This window comes from Schistocerca serialis, chromosome 10 (assembly GCF_023864345.2).
Source record: "Schistocerca serialis cubense isolate TAMUIC-IGC-003099 chromosome 10, iqSchSeri2.2, whole genome shotgun sequence".
Lineage (NCBI taxonomy): Eukaryota > Metazoa > Arthropoda > Insecta > Orthoptera > Acrididae > Schistocerca > Schistocerca serialis.
This window is the reverse complement of record NC_064647.1, coordinates 220462087-220484241: the sequence shown is the minus strand read 5'-3', so window position 1 is coordinate 220484241 and position 22155 is coordinate 220462087. Positions and strand designations below refer to the sequence as shown.

Here is a 22155-nt window from a genome sequence, read left to right as displayed (position 1 = left end):
CCTATCTAACAACTTGCCTTACGTAGGCATTGCCGACCGCAGTACCGTATTCTGCCTGTTTACCTATCTTTTTAATTGAATACGCATGTCTGTACCAGTTCCTTCGGCGCTTCAGTGTATCATGTATGTTGTTTACTGAATATTCGGTCGCCGTTAAGTATTATTAATCAGGTCCAGCTAGTGTGTGCCAGGAGTCCGTGTGCCTTCTTCCTCCAACTTGGCTCAGACTTTGCCTCCTTACACTCTGCAGGTAAAGCTGCTGAAAATTAACTTCTCATTCACTGCACCACGTAATTAAGAAGTGAGATTCAATTCACCCTCTTATATTATCTTCAAAATTACAATTCAAGACATGATAAATGATGACGGCTACCAATTACATCTCTGTGCAACGTACATAACAGATCTGATATTCAAGTGATAATTAGCAATTACAACACATTATCTTTGACATTTTGCGTTCGTAGATTTCATGGAGATCTTTCTTCCGCACCGCCCGCTCCATGGAACTCATATCTCCACATCAGCAGTTACGGTCATCTGACTGCTAAGCACTTCCGTACAGTCACTGGATTGTTAGCTCCGGTATCAGGACCTACGATTTAAAACACCATCGAACAGTGGGCTGCTCGCTGGTTAGTGACTACTGTCACGAACATCTTTTCTCTGACACATGTATTGAAGAAGGTGATACCTCTCATTCAAAGAATGGGATTTATCACTAGAAACTACACTGTGATTCTCAATGTTTCTCTTGTAAAGGAATGGAAGAGGATGTTCAGTTAACATGGGCACATCTGGACATGTTTCATAATTTTCGGTTTATACTTGTCGCTGAAGTCCAGTATCAAAAATACACAGTAAAATAGTTATTTAAATCTTTTCCACGAGCTGTTCCATTCCAGTCTGGTTTTAACCATTGTATTGAAACTCTACGTGTGCCCTTAAGTGAATTCTGCTGCATACACTTTCCGTGAGGTGTCTGAATGTGTCTGGAGGAGTCGCAGCACATTCTTTCCAGGGGGCTGAAACCATAGAAGGTATTCATGTTGGTTGCTGGGAACTGGAGTGAAGTCGACGTTCTAACTCATCCTAAAGGTGTTGCACTGGGTTCGGGTCGGGATTCTGGGCAAAGCAGTGGATTTCAGGAATACTGTTGTCCATGCTGATACAGTCGGTCATCGTCTAAGAACTGTTCGTTTACTGTCCGTAGAACACAATTGCTGAAACATGTGTCCGATTCCACCCGTCTGCTTTGACCCATGGCGTCATCAGTATGGCGGAAATGGCTATTCTAAGCGTCTCCAATATGGCGCCTATGACGTCGCTACATACGCACGGCAACAAACACGAAAATACATATGAATAATACAATAATATCTCCCTCCAAAAATACAATCAAACTAACGGGAGAACCGCGGGAAAATGGGTTTTTAGGGCGAGGACAAGCTAAATATAATAGTAAAAAAAAACCACGATCCCAAAACACGAAATGACGAATAAAAAGAAAAAAAATTACAACATTCCGCAACACCAACAAAATCTGCAGGAATGGGACACTTCTCTTGACCTATATAGGTCAACCACAGATGACGATATCAAAACGCCAACACCTACAACTACGAAAATGGGAATCGATCATTTCCGGTGACCTATGTAGGTCAACCACAACTATTGATACCAAAGAACCAACACCTACAACTACGAAAAATAAAACCAAAACCACAACCTCAAAAATCCACAAGTCAAACATTCCTCATAAATTAAAACACTTTGAATACACCTTAAATACACAAAACATCACAACTCGGCAAGAATAGACAAAAAAGTTACCACCAACAAATTCCAGCGCTGCAAACTAGGATGGCCAGCTCAAACCCCCCCCCCCCCCCCCCCCCACACACACACACACACAAACAACAACCACCACCACCACCACCACCACCACCACTATCACCACCGGGCACCAGAAAGCACAACAAGACGACATCTACAAACGCCACCAACTCATAAACACCGTGCGTAATGACACACACCAGAGCGGGTCAAAGCAGACTGGTGGAATCGGATGCCGCTTCCATTGACCTGAAACGTGAATTGGTATCCTTTCACATTTAGCATTTCCTTGAGCGCAATCAGGGGACTACAACATAGCCATGAGAAATACCCACATAACTCTGAGACCGCCTCCTCTGTACTTCAGTGTTGGCACTACGCACTGTGGTAGATAACGTTCTCTAGGCATTCGCAAACCCAAGTCCTTCCATCGGATTGCCACAGGGCATGGGGTGAGTCATCACTCCACGTCACACGTTTTCAGTCATTCAGTGTCCAGTTGCTCTGTACACCACGTCACACGCTGCTTAACACTGACCACACAAATGTGTGGCCTATCAGGAAGTGCTCGACCATTGTACCCAATTCTATTTAACTCCGTAAGCACATTGTGCTAGGTAGACTCCTGGTAGCACACTGGAACTCACGAGTGATTCCTCCGCAGATTCTATACGATTTTTTACAACCAGCCTCTGCGAAGCCCGACGGTCCTTATCCGTCACTCTATGAGGCCGGTCTAGTCTTGGCGTACCTGTGGTTGTTCATTTGCGTTTGTGCCTCAGTCACGTTACAAACAGTCGACGTGGGCAGCTGTAAAACGGTTGAAGTGTCCCGGGTGGATTTATTACTCAGGTTCGTTCGAAATCGTTCTGCTTTTACTGCTTCCTCGCTAACAAAACAACACTCCCGGTCTCCTTTAATACTGGCGGGTGCGTCTGTTCGGACTTCCAGTGGTCAATTCTGCATTGCATAGGTGTGCCCAGATAGTTTTGATCAGATAATGTACATAAAATATTCACTTTACGTGTTTCAGTACATCTTCAGATGTGACAAAATCCACTATGAAGCTTCGTACAGACATGTAACAAAAGCAGTGATAAGAACTTAAAACAACTAATATACTTCAACGAATGTAGATCGTCACGTGGTCATGCTGTTTATAAAGTAGATGTGTAACAAATTATTTGTTTTTGTTGCAGGTGGGTGACCGCAGGTCTGTTGCTATGATACTTGGAGCGCGCACGGCGTAAGTACGTTTTCTTTTTTACGTGTATTTTTTCGTTAAATGAGCCTTTAGAGAGTCTGGAATCGTTGAGTTGGTCGTCCCCTCGACGCTGGTGTCTGTAGAAACTGCTGAAGGACTACGACAGTGAAGGAAATTGAACGTATCCTTTTCCAAGCATATCATCCCAGCATCTGCCTTATTCAATTGGAGAAATTACAGAAAACCTAAATCAGGATGAATTGACAGTGATGTGTACGCCGCTCCTCGTGTATTGCAAGATCAAATGGAGAACAGTAAGCCCCTCGGAGCAGTCAGTAGTATTTACTTGACGCACAGCCTCTGCTATGCTAGGTTGTTACCGTAAGATAAAACATGCTAGGAGGTAGAAAGTTCTCTCTTGTGTTTATGCTGTTTTCAGGATATGGCGAATTTATATTATTGTAACTTCGTAGCCAGATGCCCTTCCCACTACCACAGTCATCATTTAACTTGTAGGCAGGGAAGCTGTGTGTGTCCTCAGTCTGGGAATTGTGTTAACTTCCGGCTTGTCTGCCGGCTTGTCTGCCGGCTTGTCTGCCGGCTTGTCTGCCGGCTTGTCTGCCGGCTTGTCTGCCGGCTTGTCTGCCGGCTTGTCTGCCGGCTTGTCTGCCGGCTTGTCTGCCGGCTTGTCTGCCGGCTTGTCTGCCGGCTTGTCTGCCGGCTTGTCTGCCGGCTTGTCTGCCGGCTTGTCTGCCGGCTTGTCTGCCGGCTTGTCTGCCGGCTTGTCTGCCGGCTTGTCTGCCGGCTTGTCTGCCGGCTTGTCTGCCGAGCGGGTCTGTCCTGATCTGTTCATCTTTTGTGGGCGATGGGCCCATAGTCGGGTCTGTGGTCTTGGTCCGTCGATTCAACCTGCTAGCCCTGACCACTCTGTAAATGTAGTTAGATAGAACCCGCTAAGTAGTTCTTGATGTCCACACACAGTCACAGGTGAGAGGACTGGTCGGAATGTGAATGTGCACCTCCTGTTTGTGTATCGTATTTTCAAGTCGTAGATAAAGGCTCCCGTTTCCAACCTGACTGGTCTGCCGACCTGTTCGCCAACCTGTCCGACTGTGTGGAGACCGGCGACTGTTTGGCGGACCCTACCTGCCTGTACTGACCGATTGTGGCTGGTAGGTAGCAATCGGGGCAAGCAGGTAGAGGCCCGCTGGTCGAACAGACGGATCCAGACCATGGACCCGACCACAGACCCATCGTTCACACACGGATGAAAGGCTCGGGGGAGACCCGTTCAGTGGACCTGTTCGTCTGTGTGTGGGGACCTTAAGGGAGCAGCCCAGCATTCAACTAAACGACCGTGGAAAACCGCACATACGCTGGCCGTTTATCTGACGAATGGTTTTTAATCCGACAAGTGGGTTTGACCTGGGTGTGCTCCAACTCTCCGTTTCACCAGATAGCACACTTCACTTTCACCTGTACGACAAAATCTAGGACAGGATATACCTGCGCGGCGCATCTCCTTTGCAGTGTATTGTAATAGCGAGTGAGAAAATTTATTTCTTAAAGCACTTCAGTGTACATTTTAGATCACTCATGAAAAACTGTGGTCATTTTACTCTGCTACAAAGAGCTTGACGTCGAAGTGGTGCATCAGTTTGTAGGTGCAACGAGGGAAGAACCGAAGCTCCCAAGAAAAGACAAACGTACTTAAAATCTACAGAAATATAACTTTCCGCAGCACCACGACCTTAGCGACTAGCTGTCCTTGGTACAGATTATAAACTGGCTGATATTCAGCCTCTGCTGACGCAAAAGCTGGGTAATCTGTAAGTCAAAGTTAAAAAAAAAAAAAAAAAAAAAAAAAAAAATGCACACACACACATACAATGAAGTGGCTGACTGTGATTTCTGTACAAACCATTCACTACGTACATTCGTGCTTCTTTCCACATCCCAGCGGTTTAAATGGCATATACACTTTGTGATCGAAAGTATCCGGACACCCCCAAAAACGTAAGTTTTTCGTATTAGGTGCATTGTGCTGCCACCTACTGCCAGGTAATCCATATGAGCGACCTCAGTAGACAACGTGAGAGAACGGAATGGGGTGCTCCGCAGAACTCAGACTTCGAACATGGTCAGGTGATAGGGTGTCACTTGTCATACGTTTATGTGCGAGGCTTCCACGCTCCTAGACATCTCTAGGTCCACTGTTTCCGATGTGGTAATGAAGTGGAAACGTGAAGGGACACGAACAGCACAAAAGCGTACAGGCCGACCTCGTCTGTTGACTTAGACACTGCACACAGTTCAAGAGGGTCGTAATGTGTAACAGGCAGACATCTTTCCAGACCGTCACACAGGAATTCCAAACTGCATAGGGATCCACTGCAAGGGCTATGACAGGCGGGATGTAAGAAAACTTGGACTCGCTTGGTGTAGGGAGCGTAAACATTGGACGATTGAACAGCGGAAAAACGTTGTGTGGACTGACGAATCACGGTACACAATGTGGCAATCCGACGGCAGGTCGTGGGTATGGCGAATGCACGGTGAACGTCATCTGCCCGCATGTGTAGCGCCAACAGTAAAATTCGGAGAAGTTGGTGTTATGGTGTGGTCGTGTTTTTCATGGAAGGAGCTTCTACCCCTTGTAGTTTTGCGTGGCACTATCACCTGTTCATAATTCACGGCCTGTGGCAGAATGGTTACACGACAGTAACATCCCTGTAATGGACTGACCTGCACAGAGTCCTGACCTGATTCCTATAGAACGCCTTTGGGATGTTTTGGAACGCCGAGTTGGTGCCAGGCCTCACCGACCGACATCGATAACTCTCCTCAGTGCAGCACGCCGTAAAGAATGCGCTGCCATTCCCCAAGAAACCTTCCAGCACCTGATTGAACGTATGCCAGCGAGGGTGGAAGCTGTTATCAAAGCTAAGGGTGGGCTAACACCATATTGAATTTCAGCATTACCTATGGAGGGCGACACTAACTTGTAAGTCATTTTCAGCTAGGTGTCCGGATTAGGGAAGGGTGGAGAAGGAAGCCCGCCGTGCCCTTTGGAAGGAACCTGCCCGGCGTTTGCCTTAAGTGATTTAGGGAAATAACGGAAAACCTAAATCAGGAATGCCAGACCCGTGTTTGAACTATCGTCCTCCCGGTGGCGAGTCCAGTGTGCTAACCACTGTTAACGCTGATGAGTAGGAAAAACAATCGTGTTATGTTTGAATATAGTATTAGTGCTGCACTGTTTCACACAGTCACATCAGTTGCAAAGGAAGGAAGGGCAAATGGTCGACTTCGGTTTATTGGGAAATTCTAGAAAAGTGTGACCCACCTATAAAGCAAACCGCGTACAGAACACTTGTGCGACCAAATCTTGAGTACTGCTCGAGTGTTCGGGATCCCCACGAAGTTGGATTAAAGTAAGACACTGAGCCTATTCAGAGGCGTGCCGCTAGATATTTTTTTTTTTTTTATTGCGGGTAAGTTTATTACGGAGATGCTGCGTGAACTCAAATGGATGAAAGACTACGTTGCTTTCGCGAAACACTACTTACGAGATTTAAAACAACCGACACTAGCAGTCGATTGTACTGCCGCCAATATACACACTGGCCATTAAAATTGCTTCACCAAGAAGAAATGCAGATGATCAACAGGTATTCATTGGACAAATATATTATACTAGAACTGACATGTAATTACATTTTCACTCAATTTGGGTGCATAGATCCTGAGAAATCAGTACCCAGAACAACCACCTCTGGCCGTAATAACGGCCTTCATACGCCTCGGCATTGAGTCAAACAGAGCTTGGATGGCGTGTACAGGTACAGCTGCCCATGCAGCTTCAACACGATACCACAGTTCATCAGGAGTAGTGACTGGCGTATTGTGACGAGCCAGTTGCTCGGCCACCATTGACCAGACGTTTTCAATTGATGAGAGATTGGAGAATGTGCTGGCCAGGGCAGCAGTCGAACGTTTTCTGTATACAGTAAGGCCCATAAGGGACCTGCAACATGCGGTCGTGCATTATCTTGCCGAAATGTAGGGTGTCGCAGGGATCGAATGAAGGGTAGAGCCACGGGTCGTAACACATCTGAAATGTAACGTCCACTGTTCAAAGTGCGAGCAAGAGGTGACAGAGACGTGTAACCAATGGCACCCCATACCATCACACCGGGTGATACGCCAGTATGGCGATGACGAATTCACGCGCTGTAAACAGAACCTGGATTCATCCGAAAAAATGACGTTTTGCCATTCGTGCACCCAGGTTCGTCGTTGAGTAACCGCAGCCACGGTCTCCGAGCTGATAGTCCATGCTGCTGCAAACGTCGTCGAACTGTTCGTGCAGATGGTTGTTGTCTTGCAAACGTCCCCCTCTGTAGGGATCGAGACGTGGCTGCACGATGCGTTACAGCAATGCGGATAAGATGCCTGTCATCTCGACTGTTAGTGATACGAGGCCGTTGGGATCCAGCACGGCGTTCCGTATTACCCTCCTGAACCCGCCGATTCCATATGCTGCTAACAGTCATTGGATCTCGACCAACGCGAGCAGCAATGTCGCGATACGCTAAACCGCAATCGCGATAGGCTACAATCCGACCTTTCAAAAATGGTTCAAATGGCTCTGAGCACTATGGGACTTAACTACCGAGGTCATCAGTCCCCTAGAACTTAGAACTACTTAAACCTAACTAACCTAAGGACATCACACACATCCATGCCCGAGGCAGGATTCGAACCTGCGACCGTAGCGGTCACGCGGTTCCAAACTGACGCGCTTAGAACCGCACAGCCACACCGGCCGGCTAATCCCGCCCTTTATCAAAGTCGGAAACGTGATGGTACGCATTTCTCCTCCTTAGACGAGGCATCACAACGACGTTTCACCTGGCAACGCCGGTCAACTGCTGTTTGTGTATGAGAAATCGGTTGGAAACTTTCCCCATGTGAGCACGCTGTAGGTGTCGCCACCGGCGCCAACCTTGTGTGAATGCTCTGAAAAGCTAATCATTTGCATATCACAGCATCATCTTCCTGTCGGTTAAATTTTGCGTCTGTAGCACGTCATCTTCGTGGTGTAGCAATTTTAATGGCCAGTAGTGTACAAACGCGGTGTAAGGGCCACGAAGGTAAGAGAAATTAGGGCTTGTACGGAGGCACACAAACAGTGGTGTTTCCTTCGCTGTATTTGTGAGTGGAACAGGAAAGGGAATTCGTACCAGTGATACAAGGTACCGTCCGCAATGCACCCTGCGGTGTGTTTGTGTAGACGTAGAGATAGTACTACTACTCTAAGAAGACGTGTAGACGTGTAAAAACTTTCAGAAGACCCGTCGTACTCTAGATAGCGCGTTGGCCTGGCCGAAAGCGAGAGTCTGTGTGTGGCGGGCGTCGCCACGATATCGCCATCAGGGCTGGCGCCGGTTTGCTTATGCATGAGGCTATTCGCGGCTGGCGTCTGCGGGGCCATAAACATTGCGTCCCCCGTGACTCAGGACGGCTGATCTTGCCATCAGAAATAGAGTTGCGCCTCTGTTCTCTCAACGGGCTGCAGATCGGCCGCCTTCTGCCACTAGCTCTGCTCTCAGACCTACTTTTCCGTTATTAACCCTTGTAAATGTGTTAGATGGCGATTAGGCCGGCTTTAGGAAAGGTTAAGGCACCAGAGAAGCAACTCTGTCGTTGCGGTTGATAATGGAAGCAAGACTAAAGAAAAACATAGGATTTGTCGACCTGGAAAAAGCGTTCGACACTGTAAAATGGTGCAAGATAGTCGGAATTCTGAGAAAAGTAGGGGTAAGCTACAGGGAGAAAATGGTTCAAATGGCTCTGAGCACTATGGGAATTAACATCTATGGTCATCAGCCCCTAGAACTTAGAACTACTTAAACCTAACTAACCTAAGGACAACACACAACACCCAGCCATCACGAGGCAGAGAAAATCCCTGACCCCGCCGGGAATCGAACCCGGGAACCCGGGCGCGGGAAGCGAGAACGCTACCGCACGACCACGAGATGCGGGCCTACAGGGAGAGACGTGTGAAATACAATACGTATAAGAGCCAAGAGGGAATAATAAAAATGGACGACCAAGAACGAAGTGCACGGATTACAAAGCAATGTAGTCTTTCAGACTTACTGTTCAATTTTTACAACGAAGAAGCGATGATGGAAATAAAAGAAAGGTTCAGGAATGGGTTTAAAATTAAAGGTAAATAAATGTAAAAAGTGGTGTGACTAGGACCTCCCGTTCGGTAGACCGTTCGCCAGGTGCAAGTGTTTCGATTTGACGCCACTTCGGCGACTTGGGATGAAATGATGATGATTAGGACAACACAACACCTAGTCCCTGAGCAGAGAAAATCCCCGACCCAGCCAGGAATCGAACCCACGTCCTTAGGATTGACATTCTGTCGCGCTGGTCACTCATTTACCGGGGGTTGAGTTAAAGGTGAAAGGACATGAGTGAGAAGATTCGCTAATGACACTGTTATTCTGAAAGAAAGTGAAGAAGAATTACATGAGCTGCTGAATGGACTGAACAGTCTAATAACTACAGAATATGGACTGAGAGTAAATCGAAGAAAGACGAAAGCAATGAAAAGTAGCAGAAATGAGGACAGCGAGAAACTTAACATCAGGATTGATCGTCACGAAGTAGATGAAGTTAAAGAATACTTCTACCCAGGCAGCAAAATAACCAATGACGGACGGAGCAAGAAGGACGTCAAAAGCAGACTAGCACTGGCAAAAAGTGCATTCCTGGCCTAGAGAAGTCTAGTATCAAACGTACGCCTTAGAGGAGGAAATTACTGAAAATGTACGTTTGGAGCACAGCATTGTAAGATAGTGGGAAAACCGGATCAGAAGAGAATGGTAGCATTCGAGATGTGGTACTGTAGAAGAACGTTGAAAATTAGATGAACTGGTAAGATGAGGAATGATGTGGTTCTGCGCAGAATGGGTGAGGAAATATATATGTGGAAAACACGGACAAGGAGGGACAGAATGATAGGACATCTGATAAGACATGAGGGAATGACTTCCATGGTACTAGAGGGAGCTGTAGAGGAGAAAAAAAAATGTAGAGGGAGACAGGGATTGGAAAACATCCAGCAAATAATTGAGGACGTAGGTTGCAAGTGCTACTCTGAGATGAAGAGGTTGGCATAGGAGAGCAATTCGTGGCGGCCCGTATCAAACCATTCAGAAGACTGAGGACTCAGAAAACAGCTGTAAAAGTAACGAATGTGTTTTCTACCATATGTATTCTGTATTGTCGAGGCTCATACCAGTTCTAAAGTATTCTTTAGTGGAAGTCATTATTGATGTAACCATGATAAGGAAATACTTTGTTACTAATCTTACAAGGTGTGGGTACAACAGTGCTCGTGAATGCGTGATTTGAGTGGATTCTGTTTCTTTCTGAGAAGATTTTTCTCTCCTAAACGCTGATGAGCAATCACCATAGCTCTACTGGCTTTAATGGTGGTAGCGGGAGGTGCAGGAGTTGAGCTCGTACATCAAAAGGAACTCAGATCTGATAGGCTAGTCAATGTCTCAAGTAGGTCGGTATAGTACGGGCACACACACCATTTCTGTCGTTTGACAGCAGGCCACTGCAGCGGCGAGGGACGGCGGCGTACTGCACGGTCGCCGGACGGCAATAGCTGTGTTCCGTAAGCCTGTTATAAAGCCTCCGTTTAACGCTGTGGGCTGTCTAATAGTCCACGATCTGCCGTACGGTATTTAAAAGAGTGGGTGCAGGCTGTGGGTCGGTACAGAAGATGTAGGCTGCCTGTAGTGGCAGTTCATTGACTTCGAAGTTGCACAGGCGTAGATTAATATCAGACTGCACCAGCCTCCGTCAAAAACCAAAGTAAGAAAGGTCCTTTGATCATGTTTAAAAGTAAACCGCGTTTAAAAAGTCTCTACGATGCACTGATGTCAATCGCCGGCCAACATACTCACGTTAGCTAACCGTGCATTTGTTTGCGGTTGTCTCAGTGTACTGCAGTGGTAATTACATGTAAGTGGCACAAGGAAAGGTGTCTGATGGGTCCATCGTTCGGTTTCGTCATATGTCGGATTTGTCCGGAATACTTCATATTAACTTCCCTGTTTTTTTTTTTTCATTTCTGCAAACGCCAGCGACCTAGCAGTAGTTTTGTCAAAATTGCGTGGTGAAGCTAAACGTTGCAGTTTCTGTTGATAGCGCTCATTACGTCAGCGTTTCTCCTCGCACGTCTCCGTCCAACGTCATGGCCAGTCTTATCATTTAGATTTTTGTTCACTATTTTAAGCAACTGTTTTTCAAGAATGTCGATGTGAAGAAATAGCACACTAGTTGCGTTAAAAATTGTTTTTTTAAAGCATCTGGTGTGGTGTTTCTTCATATTAGAAAACTTTTTATTCCATTCACACCACCACCACCCCTCAGTGCAATCAGAGTTCTTCTTTTCTGCCATTCATTCACACAGCCAATGAGAAAGATAGCACGTGATGAAAGCTCAAACAGCAGTAAGACGCCTTCACACAGTGAAAGTACGATTATGTCCTACTAAAATTTCAAAAGAACAGTTTCACATATTATCCGAATATTGTGAAAAAATAAAAAATATCGGCACTGCATATTACCTATTTCATTTAGATATATCGGGGGGGGGGGGGGGGGGGGTGGAATATCGCCGACATATATCGGCATTTTATCAACAGCCCTAAAACACACAAAGCGGATGCCAATTCGATGTTCGGATGTGTCGAAATTTGTAGTAAGTTCCTACCCAACCATACACTACTGAGGACATCGGTCCCTAGGCTTACACACTACTTAAATCTAACTTGCGTTGGTGGGTAGGCTTGCGTGCCTCAACGATACAGATGGCCGTACCGTAGGTGTAACCACAACGGAGGTAGGTATTAAAATCCATGGAGAAGAAATAAAAACGTCGAGTTTCGCCGATGACATCGTAATTCTGTCAGAGACAGCAAAGGGCTTGGAAGAGCAGTTGAACGGAATGGACAGTGTCTTGAAAGGAGGACATAAGATGAACATCAACAAAAGCAAAACGAGGATAATGGAATGTAGTAGAATTAAGGGTGATGCTGAGGAATTAGATTAGGAAATGAGACGCTTAAAGTAGTAAAGGAGTTTTGCTATTTGGGGAGCAAAATAACTGATGATGGTCGAAGTAGAGAGGATATAAAATGTAGACTGGCAATGGCAAGGAAAACGTTTCTGAAGAAGAGAAATTTGTTAACATCGAGTATAGATTTAAGTGTGAGGAAATCGTTTCTGAAAGTATTTGTATGGAGTGTAGCCATGTATGGCAGTGAAACATGGAAGATAAATAGTTAGGACAAGAAGAGAATAGAAGCTTTCGAAATGTGGTGCTGCAGAAGAATGCTGAAGATTAGATGGGTAGATAACATAACTAATGAGAAGGTTTTGAATAGAATTGGGGAGAAGAGGAGTTTCTGGCACAACTTGACAAGAAGAAGGGACCGGTAGGTAGGACATGTTCTGAGGCATGAAGGGATCACAAATTTAGCATTGGAGGGCAGCGTGGAGGGTAAAAATCGTAGAGGGAGACCAAGAGATGAATACACTAATCAGATTCAGAAGGATGTAAGTTGCAGTAAGTACTGGGAGATGAAGAAGCTTGCACGGGATAGAGTAGCATGGAGAGCTGCATCAAACCAGTCTCAGGACTGAAGACAACTACTACAACAAAGGACACACACACACACACACACACACACACACACACACACACACACACACACACAGAGAGAGAGAGAGAGAGAGAGAGAGAGAGAGAGAGAGAGAGAGACGCGCGCGCGCGCCCGAGGGAGGTCTCGAACCCCGACCGGTGGGGGAGGGGGAGACAGCGCGAACCGTGGCAAGGCGCCCTCGACCGCGCAGCTACCCCGCGCGCGGATGTGTCGACATCCCAGCCTCGCCGAGTGGCCAGTTTTTATACACGACAGGGCAGGCCTTGTCGCGGTTGAGATCACGTACGCAGTGTGTCAAGTGTCTAGAAACGCCGGTTATTGCATCGGTGGTTGCCGAGCTTCCGGCGCGGGTGAACTTGCGAGTGTTGGCAAGCGTTCCGATTTCTGGATCGGGTTCCAGATTGTGCTCGCACTGCTGCAGGTGGAAATCGTAACGCGTTAAAAGAAGGAACTGGAGAATTACAGATACTGCCGAATCCACCCGAAGGGCGCGGAGTCCACGCGGGGAAATATGACATCTCCAGTGACAAAAATGTATTGCGAACTCCATGTCATTAACGATTTGCTGACCTCAGAATACGAAATTGGAGAGGATTACGAGAACTGTAACGGGGCCATCAAAGTTCACATATCCTGTCAGTTGACTCGTTCCACATCATTTACGATATAAATATCATTCAAATGATGTATGCTGTGTCTAACTACAGTTCGACGGCCGTACATTCCGAATTCGTATGCCAAATAGGAAAAGTTGCCGTGACCATTGTGGCAATTGTCTCACCGTCGCACGAGGTTAAAGATTCTCGTTTGGTAAAACAATGTGAATTATTGAGCAGAGTTTGGGTGTGCCGAGAGATACGTAAAGGGGGCGTAATCTTTCTTTCCAGATATAAAGGCGTTTTACGAATATAAAAAATGCGAATACATTTTTCGAGGGGAACTAAAAGACTTTACTGGGTGAAGCGAAAGTGTGACATCGTTACCAAGCAGATGCGAATGATCTTACGTTACAGAGTATTTACCTGCATTTACGAATTGATTTGTAAGAGTCGTTAAAAATCGGTCTTGTTAAGATATGTGCGGGCATTGACATATTGATAGCGGGTTCTTTTTGTATGTTTACATTGATTAGTTTTTCTTATGTAATCACAAAACTGGTTACTGTTCTCCCACTGATGAAGTACAAAGGAATGTTTCGACTCCTGCTTCGGAAAGGGAGGATCTTAAGCCAAACGACTTAAGCAAAGCTGTGCAGCAAACATATTTCACTCTCCTTGTCGAGATATTTCCAAGAGGTGAAAATTAGGATTTATGTTGGCCCTTTGACCTAAAACTCGATGAATGAAGATTATTTTGAGACGACAGAATGTTAATATCTCTTTCGCTACAGAAGTTTCCGCTGTAATCAATGGTTTCTAACATGTTATGCTTCATATCATCGTATCTTTTCGATATCTGCACTGGATTAAGAAAAAGTCAAGTAACATAAAGGCTTATTTTGGGTAAAAGGCGAACATTATGGGTTACAAATGAATTTAATTTTGTACAAAGACGTAATGAAGAAGTTCACAAATGATGTTGAGGAATCTTCAGGAAAGTAAGTGCTTCGTGTCAAAATCAAATTTCGGCTTCTGATCCCGTGGAAACGATTAAATAAATGACTCATAGTGCAACAGAAACGGGGATTCACTGAAGAACAGTAATTTTGTCGGGTTTATAAAAAGAAAGAAAAATGTCAGTACTATGTTTACCTGTTTCTTACCCTCTCACTGAGCCAAATTTAAAAACTGTAATCGTCGCTGTAATAATACGAATTCCGGATAAATTAGGTTAACTGTACTACTGCATGTGTAAAACCAACATAACGAGTCATTCAGTTGTTAAAATCAGTGCTTAATAACTGCAGGCTCCTCTCCGAGCAGTGCGCAATGACAGAAACGCAGTGTCTGCTCTTCGTCACGTGGATTAAGGCTCCTGTAGAAGATGAAACAATTTGTCAAACTTTGCGTGTTTGTTTAATTATGACACAGTGTACTACTTTGCTGGAGGTGTTTGCCAAACGACAACTGTGTTCGACGTCTTTGAGAGAAACGGTGATTGATCGCTGTTTTGACAAACAGGTTTGGCCGTTTACGCTAAAGTTTGTCAAACAAAAGCCAGTTGCTTGCCAGGCGTCAAAGATGAAACGCCCTACGAATGTTGATGTTTTTCGCGTATTTTGTGCGAAAACACTTTCTGTTGCAGTTTCTCTTCATATCATATCGTCGAATCTAAGATCAAAAGAGTACTCGAAGACATCACAAGCAACTGCAAAAAATGACGGAGTTCTATCGTTTCCATCCATATATTACTTAGAAGGACACAAAGATTAAAATCAGTATTCCACTTACCACGTACAAGCGGGTATGCAACAAAATAATACTGTCTTTTAGTACGTCACTTATTGTTTGACGTGTTTCCGTGTTTATGTTACTTACTCTGTATGAAGTGCCTTGCAGCATACACATTTTAAATCTTCGAAATGTGCCTCAGTTGCCACATATGGGCGGTTACAGTTAATCGTTGTGTAATTGGAGTAGATTTTCACACAACTGTCTCCTTTTTGAGTGTGCGGAAGAAATAATTTTAAGAAACTGTTAAAAGTTTGACTCTCCATTCGGAGAAAATTGATTTAATCATAAGGTTCTGATTATAGTATTTCATTGGTATATTTGTGTCTGTTTCAACCATTCCCTGAAGCAACATCTAGTTTTATTTTTGTTCTTTACACACGGTGCAAGAACCAGTGCAAGAAATGCTTTGTCAGCATTGGTAACAGCCCCACATTGTCAAAATACTCCGCGACGCTATACACACAGCATAAAAGTCAGGTTAAGTTTGACGAAATTGGTATACGCCTGCGTACTTGTTTGACGAATCTGAGGAAAGCAAACAGCGAATTTGACAAACATATCTGATCGTTTGCAGGGGTCTTTTCAAATTGCTTTCAAATTGTAGCACGGCAAAGAAAGGGGCGTGCGCTGTCTGTATTTATGTGTGGTCTAAGAGATGCAACCTAGTTTTTGTGTTCCATGGATTTTATCTCTAAGCAGATTCTGTTGAATTAATGACTATATGGTGACAGTTCGAAGTCTGTGACGGTCTGGTACTCGAACCCAGATTTTCTGCTTGAGGTGGACCAGTCGCCTTTGCCAGTAGGCTATTTGATCACGCCTGGACTTTCATTTTCACTGAAGCTTTCCTTCATAATTACTTCAGGGAATGTTGTGTTAGCTGTAGTAACGGCCAGCATGTGTTTTCGCATATTGTCGCACGATAAGCTGTATGTGTCTGAAGTGGATCTAAATTGTGAGGCCAACAGCCGTAGGTAGTCACGTTGCGAGATGATTTCTGTCGCCAGGGGGAATGATAACAACACTTCCTCCCAGGACAACAATGCTCCATTAGCTGACTGACAGCATCCGTTGTTTCGCAAATGCCATTAGGCAGTAGTCACTGGAGCATTCTGCCAGGGAAGGACGACAAAAGTTAAGTCGATGGGTTGTAAATACAGATGTCCCGTGGTGTATTTAACGGGGTTTCCCAGACAGCAGCTACTCTTTCCTCGAATATTCTTGCTTAAGTCTTTGGTGCGTATGTTTCAGTTGGTACGACGCTATTTCTAGTCGCAGTGCGAAACTGTGGCGTTCAGATTTCAATTTTAAATACAGCGTGTGGGTTTTTTGTGCTGAAGCAAGCAAAACAGCATAGTGGAAGAAAAATGTGAATTTGTATGCAAGCGTGAAACCATGGCGACAGTGCACATGTCATTGAATCGCATTTTCATCTTTCCTTAACCTTGTTGCCTTAGTGTGTATACATACATCGCTGGATGAATTTTTACGGGATGCCTTCTGCAAACGAGGGGAGAACTGCAAGGAGCCTTTTAATATTTTCCTTTGCATTTTGTTTTCTATCTAAGTACAAAATAACATCCAAAACGATTTTCCTCCTTCAGTAGAACTGACTTTCTCCGTTGAAACATTTTTCAATTAAAAAAAAGTTTTTCGTGGGTTCAATTCCTTAATTACACTGTGTCGGCGTTTCCTTTCTCCAGATATTATAAACTCAGGTAGTCTTTGTCTTTCAGATATTTGGTGTCTCTTGTCAGAGTTGACTCGTACGGAAAATACCAGGTCTTCGTGTAATCTTCGCAGTGTGTCACGGAAACTTCGTAAATATTAAAAGGACACAGAATTCGGTACCGTAAGATAGGGAGTGCGGCGAGAATTCGTTAACTCCCATTTCTAATCTTCCTCTTGTATGTGTGCGTTCAAAAATAAAGATTAACTCATAAACCTTATAAATATCTTATGTGATTTCGATCGCAGTACATTTTATTGCACCGTTAGATGAAGGAAGAGGAAAAGTTAAGTTATCCATCTATCGAGATCGACGTTACAATAAATAAATATTTTTTCTACTTAACAAGTGTAGGTTGTCCATCAGTGTCGTTCTCGATGTTGGTACAGTCGTTCATTTGTTGCAAAAAGGATTTTAGGGCTCTGATTAATTTCATACATATTACTAAATGAAACGTAACAGGTCTGTAGTTTCAAACTTTCACATTCTACTCATTCTTTTATAATATTCTACTTAACAATGCTTCATTAACACTTTCAGTACTCTAAATGCTAACATTTTAAAAGAAATGAAAGAATTTCACATAAATTACATAATTTTCATTTGTTATTTGGAAATATTTCAATAATCAATAATATTAGATAGAAATACGTTATAATAAAGAAATTTTATAAAACAAAATGTATGTAGACATGACAAAGTTACGTGAATTATTCTTGAATAACATCATTTGGGTGCAAGCACTATTCACCAAAGCATTTCGTATTGATTCAGATGTGTACATAGTATATGTACAAATAACTCAATAATAAAAAGTAACAAAACAAACCCAATAAATTGTATACGTAACATTAATTTTGATAATTTTTATTATACTTGTGTATCGTGCTGCCCGCTAAAAAAAATGAAGTTTAATTAAACATTGTGTTGGGCCACAGGTGGTCTACAGGAAAGGCGCATGACTGGAAACAGAGGTCGCGAAATTGAATCCCGACCGAACCACGGAAATGCCTTTAAGCTAATTTTCACCTCACAACGATGTGAGGAGTCGCCAGGAAACAAGTGGTTGTTCTTCCACGTTGAACCGTGGGTCCTACTTTCCACGGGTGGATAACTGGGGCGGGTTTGGGATACGAAAGTCGCCGTACTGGCATCCAATTGCAGAGGACTCGTCCATTGAATCACACGCGACTGTTATTATTATAATACATTTTTAGTAGACGACTGTGCAGTCTTCAGTGAACGCAACGTTTTAGGCCTCTATACTCGGACAAAGTCAGTTGATTAGTGATGTCACCGAACCATTCGCGACATGGTTGTCGGCTGACGTATACGCTGGCAAGCGACGTGCTCCCACCGGTAACAGTCGTTTAAGACAAGGAAGCTTCCCATGTAACAGAGGATTAAACGCATACCTTCGTTTGTTCTTTTGATGCTGAGGTACACAGGTTTCAAGTTAAATGGAAAAATTGGTCGAAGCACGAATGCTGTAGAACAGAAGGGCATGCATGCTGTGTAAGAAAGAAGAGCCACATACCAGGTGTGGTTAAAAAGTAACGGAAATTTTGGTTTTTCTCAAAGAATCTTAATTCATTCATTAACGTCTGCTTTGTCCCTTTCAAAGTAATCCCACTCAGATATAATACACTAGTGTCAGCGGTTTTTCCAATCATAGGACCACTTTTGGTACGCACTTTTCAGCGATTCTGTTTTTATCTTCTCAACGTTGGCAAAACGACGTTCTTTCATGGTTCACTTCAGTCACTGGAATAGAAGTCTCAGGGTGGCGTGTCCTGCGAATACGATGGCTGAGGCAACACAACGGTTTTTTCTTTTTTCCCAAAAATAACGAACACGGAGGTGTCAGCGGGAGCATTATCGTGATGCAATTTTCACGTGTGGTTTTTTGCACAATTCTGGTCGTTTCCTTCGGAATGTTTCACGCAAACGGTGCGTAACTTCCGGGTAGTTCTCCTTATATACTGGGCGAATATAAGGCAGGAACTCGTGATGCATTAACCCATTGTAATCGATGAAAACAATGAGAAGAACCTTCATATGGCATCGACATTGTCGAATTTGTTCAGTCTTGGTTCTTCAGGCAGTTCCCATTGGGACGGTAGGGCCTCGCTTTCGACGTCATAGCCGTGTACACATTGTTCGTCACCTGTTACAACCTTCTTTAGAAGTTCTGGATCGCACTCGGGTTCATTCAGCTGTTCCTCAACGGTTTTTGGTCGACATTTAAAAATTTCGGTTTAAACTTTCTACATGTTTCATACCCAAAACATCCGAAAGAATTGCGTGGCATGCCGACACCATCAGCTGCTTCTCTGATGGTGATTTGGCTATTTTCACGAATCATTTTCTTCACTGAAACTTCCTGGCAGATTAAAACTGTGTGCCGGACCGAGACTCGAACTCTGGACCTTTGCCTTTCGCGGGCAAGTGCTCTACCAACTGAGCTACCCAAGCACGACTCAAGCCCCGTCCTCACAGCTTTACTTCTGCCAGTACGTCGTCTCCTACCTTCCAAACTTAACAGAAGCTGTCCTGAGAACCTTGCGGAACTAGCACTCCTGAAAGAAAGGATATTGCGGAGACATTGCTTAGTCACAGCCTAGGGGATGTTTCCAGAATGAAAGCTGTGAGGACGGAGCGTGAGTCGTGCTTGGGTAGTTCAGTCGGTAGAGCACTTGCTCGCGAAAGGCAAAGGTCCCGAGTTCGAGTCTCGGTCCGGCACACAGTTTTAATCTGCCAGGAAGTTTCATATCAGCGCTCACTCCGCTGCAGAGTGAAAATCTCATTCTGGATTTTCTTCACTTCTTACATTTTGTAGTCAGTCATTGATGTCCTAGGGCATCCTGGGCAGTCATCGTCTTCAAAGTCTACTCGACTCTCTTTGAAACGTTTATAAAACTCGTAAACTTGTCTGCTTCTCATAGTATATTCGCCAAAAGCTGCAGTCAATATTTTGAATGCGGTGCTCACTTTGTTCCATTTTTTCAAGCAAATTTTAATGCGAATTCTTGGAGCCATCTTTGTCGAAAGTAAAAATTCATGTACTTTCTTCCATTTTCAAGCGAATCCCCGACCCATATTTTTCGAAAGTAAAAATTCGCTGTGCAGTTGAAATCATGTGTAACCTCTCTCGCTGTCATCAATAAACTATAGTAAAAACAGCACAAAATTCAAACATTCGTTGGAAGCATATATGATAGCAAGATGAAAAATTAAATTTCGAAAATCGGATTATAAAGTCCGCGAAATTCAAAAATTCTCGCTGCTTTTTGATCACACGATTTCCATTCACAGCAGAGTACGCCGCACTCGTTGGTAGCGCGCTAGCGAAATGAATGTTTGGCGGACGTGTCCCGGCTTTGCCGCTCTCGAGCTGAGACCGTCCAGTGTTCTGGCAAGTGGCGGCGTGAATTACAGCGCTCCTAGACAGGCTCACATTTGTCTGTGCGCCGGCTCATTAGTCGGCAGGCTGTTTGGCGCGTCGCGAACGCGCGGCAGCTGCCAGCGACGGACACGGGACACACAAATTACCAGGTCTGCACCTATTGTCTGCTGAGCCCACCGCCGTGGCCAAATCGGAGCTGATACACTGTGGGTCTGCGGGCTGAAACACAGTCACGTGAACACCCTGCGACGCGTTGTTATTGTCCTTCAGTCCCAACACTGGTTCCGAGTAGCTCTCCACGTTAGTCCATCCTGTGCAGGACTAATTATCTACTGTAACCCACGTTACACTGTGTAAATTTATCGACCTGCCTGCCTCTGTCTCATAAATCTTCCTCTACCACTAACTTCCTGATGATTATTTGGTGTTAGAAACGATTTTTGATAACTGTTATTAACCATAAAAGTGTACGCCAGGGTCACTCAGACGCTAGAGTTTTTTTCCGTGTGTATGCGCCACTGCACATTCATCTACATCTACATACACTACTGACCATTAAAATTGCTACACGAAGAAGAAATACAGATGATAAACGGGTATTCATATACTAGAACTGACATGTGATTACATTTTCACGCAATTTGGGTGCATAGATCCTGAGAAATCAGTACCCAGAACAACCAACTCTGGCCGTAATAACGGCCTTGATACGCCTGGGCATTGAGTCAGACTGAACTTGGATGGCGTGTACAGGTACAGCTACCCATGCAGCTTCAACACGATACCACAGTTCATCAAGAGTAGTGACTGGCGTATTGTGACGAGCCACAATTGACCAGATGTTTTCAGTTGGTGAGACATCTGGAGAATGTGCTGGCCAGGGCAGCAGTCGAACATTTTCTGTGCCCAGAAAGGCCCTTTCAGGACCTGCAACATGCTGTCGTGCATTATCCTGCTGAATTGTAGGGTTTCGCAGGGATCGAATGAAGGGTAGAGCCACGGGTCGTAACACATCTGATATTTAACGCCCACTGGTCAAAGTGCCCTCAGTGCGAACAAGAAGTGACCGAGACGTGTAACCCATGGCACCCCATACCATCACGCCGGGTGATACGCCAATATGGCGATGACGAATACACGCCTCCACTGTGCGTTCACCGCGATGTCGCCAAACACGGATGCGACCATCATGGTGCTGTAAACAGAACCCGGATTCATCCGAAAAAATGACGTTTTGCCATTCGTGCACCCAGGTTCGTCGATGAGTTCACCATCGCAGGCGATCCTGTCTGTGATGCAGCGTCAAGGGTAACCGCAGCCATGCTCTCCGAGCTGATAGTCCATGCTGCTGCAAACGTCGTCGACTGATCGGGCAGATGGTTGTTGTCTTGCAAATGTCCCCACTGTTGACTCAGGGATCGAGACGTGGCTGCACGATCCGTTACAGCCATGCGGATAAGATGCCTGTCATCTCGACTGCTAGTGATACGAGGCCGTTGGGATCCAGCACGGCGTTCCGTATTACCCTCCTGAACCCATCGAATCCATATTCTGCTAACAGTCATATGGATCTCGATCAACGCGAGCAGCAATGTCGCGATTCGATAAACTGCAATCGCGATAGGCTACAATCCGACCTTTATCAAAGTCTGAAACGTTATGGTACGCATTTATCCTCCTTACACGAGGCATGACAACAACGTTTCACCAGGCAACGCCGGTCAACTGCTGTTTGTATATGAGAAATCTGTTGGAAACTTTCCTCATGTCAGCACGTTGTAGGTGTCGCCACCGGCGCCAACTTTGTGTGAATGCTCTGAAAA

The 22155-nt window shown here is 44.8% G+C and overlaps 1 protein-coding gene and 1 long non-coding RNA gene across 3 annotated transcripts in view; both read left to right on the top strand.

The window, feature by feature from the left end:
• LOC126424744 (uncharacterized) overlaps window positions 1-3081 on the top strand; it is a 217683-nt gene extending 214602 nt beyond the window's left edge. Inside the window, exon 4 of the long non-coding RNA XR_007576205.1 lies at window positions 3036-3081. This is a non-coding gene — a long non-coding RNA (uncharacterized LOC126424744). The remainder of the gene's footprint in view (window positions 1-3035) is intronic.
• Window positions 1-22155, top strand: part of LOC126424740 (alpha-actinin, sarcomeric) — a 517273-nt gene that overhangs the window by 383185 nt on the left and 111933 nt on the right. The gene's annotated exons all lie outside the window — the stretch shown is intronic.